Here is a 3,536-nt window from a genome sequence, read left to right as displayed (position 1 = left end):
TAACAATACATCAAAAAGCCTTTCGAATTGAACAATGCCTCTAGGCACGTGCTGGAGCATTGTTGAATACGAAGGGCATCTTGCAGAATTGACAGATCTTTTTTTTTTTTTACTGCAAGACAACATCAAGAAGAGCTGTTGTCAGTGTTTCAGTTTGTAGATGGTGAGGACCACAGGAGGTTGGTGGCATCTTAATTGGGGAGGACAMGTTCATGGWAATGGCTGGAGCGGTATGAGTGGAATGGTATCAAATACATCAAACATGGTTTGATGCCATTCCATTCGCTCCATTCCAGCCATTATTATGAGCTGTCCTCCCCGCAGCAGCCCCCACTGGTTAGGACCATAGCTATCTCTGTTCGCTTGATCGTTTAGCTCGGTGGTACCTGCAGGTGGCTCCATGGCCCTGGATGATTTCACAAAGGCCCCCGTTGAAGCAGTAGTGTGGCTCTAGGTTACAAATACTCTGGCAGGGCAGACCATCCATAGTGCTGTAGCCAGGGTCACACAAGCACTCAGCCTCCTCAGTCCAACTGTTTACCATACATTGGGAAAACTCATTGCAGGCTAAGAACTTGCAGGGAGTTGCTTGGTCAGCTGAAATGAGTAAGAAGATAAATAATTTGCATTAATTAAATGCTGTCCGCTTGTCTCTCCCTGTTTTGTTCCTTCATTTTCGTCACATGCAAAGGACAAACTAGAGGACACATTGATTGACGTGAATGAAGGCGTCTGCTTTTAAATAAGGTGCAGGTGATTAGGTTTCAGACAGAGTAGTGCTTGTGAGGCTTTATTGGAGAATAATTTTTGACATGATTCGCAGAGGACAAAGCTGTGGCATGCATTCTTTTGACCTTTCCAGATTGAGCATTCTAGAAGTACAGTATAATTAAGACATGGGACCTCTAGTATGCCATAACTTAGATAGGAGCTGATTCTGTCTATGGTATCCCCTATCACATAGGACAGTGAGAACTTTCTGAGGCCAATATAGAGATATCTTACCAGGTTCTATGTCCAGGTAGCGACTATCAATCTCAATGTCTAGTCGTTTCGATGCAGTGTTGCAGAAGTCTTCGAGCACACAGTGCACYGCCTGTGTCACGTTATGTGGCACATCTTTGTCTAATTTCATCTTGCTGTTCACCACAACACTACCATTCCTGAAGTTGAGGATTTCCAATTGCTTAAATCCTGTCAAATTAGATTGCAGATATGGGAGAATCTGGAAAAGAGGGGAAAGAACAAATGTAGTATGTCYTTTTCTTTTAGTCACATTTGTCTTTCCACTCTCTCATGGTAATTTGACTACTATTTCTGTTGACATTCAAAACTATCTGATTTGATTGGCTTTTAGTTTCAAGGAGGAAACGGTGTTGGTTGGCTAGTTTCTTCTCAAGACGGCATTATGGCAAATCAAATAAAATGWTGGCAAACATACCATTTAGATTCGAAATGATTATGGTCATTTGGGACACGGTATGACAATTTGGCATAGAGTATTTTACATGAAGGTCATCTTAAAATCATCCCCAATGCCATCTCCATGAAGGACTAGTGAATTCATCTGGCTCCTGGGAGCATAAAAGTTCAATTCAATGTTTTATTTGAAAAGTTCCACTTTTKTCTCTCATTTGACAGAGTTTCATTTCAACAAAACTGCACATCTGTTTCCTCCCAGGACCAAGATTGGGAGAACATTATCTGGAGAGGACCACACAGTCTGTCAGTTCTACATCTATACAGGTTGGAACTGAGCAGTTGTATTCAGGTCAGCGTTTTTTTACTGATAAAATGCATGGGTACATAATCTCATTCATCACAATAGTAAAATCCTGCAAATTACAAGGAAATGATCAACATTACCAAATGTAGCACAAAACCCAGCATTAGTTAGCTAGGTGTTATGGACAGTCAAGCAGTGTTCGTTCCACGTTAAAAGAGAAAAAAAAGGTTCAAATGTAAGAAACCGAGAATGCAAGGCCATTGAGACCTGTACGACAACCAATCTGTCCGTGAAAATCTGTCCAAGAAACAAATACAAAAACCAGCAATACAACAMTTCAAATCCACCAGAACAATCTCAAATCCGTCAAGCTCTATATTTTAGCCATATCTATGGCATCTCCATTTATCATGTCCATTTCGAAAACGTGATTGGCAATTTAAAAAATGGCCCTGACTGCCAGCGAGAATAAGACTGAGCATTGCTATTATAGCTGCTCTCTCAGTCTTCAAGAGTGAGGCACCTGCATTTAGACAAGTAACTGCAGGAAAACCAATTACTGTGAGGAGAGACTACGGTGCCTTAACTCAACTGTTCCATGCCTGTATACAAAGAGATAAGAGGCATTAAAGGAGCTCTATCTGATCTGGTTACTCCACTTATCACTGGCAGGCAGAGGGCCAGGTCACTATGGGCCTCATACAACCTCATTTAACACACAAACAAAGCACCATGCTCCATACTATAGTAAGGCCTGCAGCAAATGGACTGCTAGACAGGTGCACTTCTCAGGTACTGTACATCCATTTGTCTCAACATTTCAAATCAACAAGTTAGCCACCCTCGCTGTGCTGTAGTCTTCACATCCTGCTTTGCTCAAGCTAGGTCCGTATAGCAATAACCTTGCAATGTTTGTTTGAGAAAATAACTGAAAACAATATGTCACTAAAATAATGTTTTTCTTAATATCAAATTATGTACACAAACCTACAGAATGTAATTGCATTCAGTCTATGACAAACCCGCCCATACTTGTCCAAATGTTACACTTGTATCTATTAGMTCTTCTGGGATGTCCTGGTGAAACCTCCCTACCATAGTCTCAATTATTGAACATGTAAACATTTTCCAATCAATCAAATAGGTAGTGTTTTTGTATGAAGTTACTTAAACCTCCATATCCAATGTATTGGTTGTTACACAAACCAGTAGAGACAGGAGTAAAATAAGTCGTATGACAAAAGGGAAGCAGGGATACATGACAAATGGGCTATAAACGTTTAACAGAAATTTGATTATTCGTTTAGCTGGGCCTGAAATAGAACTACCTAGTAGTTGTTTTGTATTGAAATATTGTTACATTTGTTTTCATTGTTTTCAAGAAATCTGTTTAAACTTAAATGGATGCAGCTGTGTTACACTACCTAATTATTCAATGATCAAATAACTTGGAGTTCTTAGTAGTCAATTAACTGACTTGCCTGGTTTAGTTGAGGTTACCTCATATACAATGATCTAAAAGCAATACAGCAGAAAGTTCACCATTTTCGAAAGGATATATCCAGGGATTGCTACGCTYTTTGTCCTGCATCGCAACATTGCAATGCATTAAATGCATAGTAAAACCTGATTAAGAAACAAGTTTGACCTATAGTATTCCAAACATCTTATCTCATGATTGACAAATACCCTAACTTTATATGAGCTGACTGACTTATGTTTTCATGTATCTTATATTACTACAATATAAAGTAAATGTTAGCTCTTAAAACAGAATTTTCCATTCCAAGACTGTACCAGTAACTTTCTA

The sequence above is a fragment of the Salvelinus sp. IW2-2015 genome, unplaced genomic scaffold, assembly GCF_002910315.2.
Source record: "Salvelinus sp. IW2-2015 unplaced genomic scaffold, ASM291031v2 Un_scaffold83, whole genome shotgun sequence".
Lineage (NCBI taxonomy): Eukaryota > Metazoa > Chordata > Actinopteri > Salmoniformes > Salmonidae > Salvelinus > Salvelinus sp. IW2-2015.
This window is presented reverse-complemented; position numbering follows the sequence as displayed.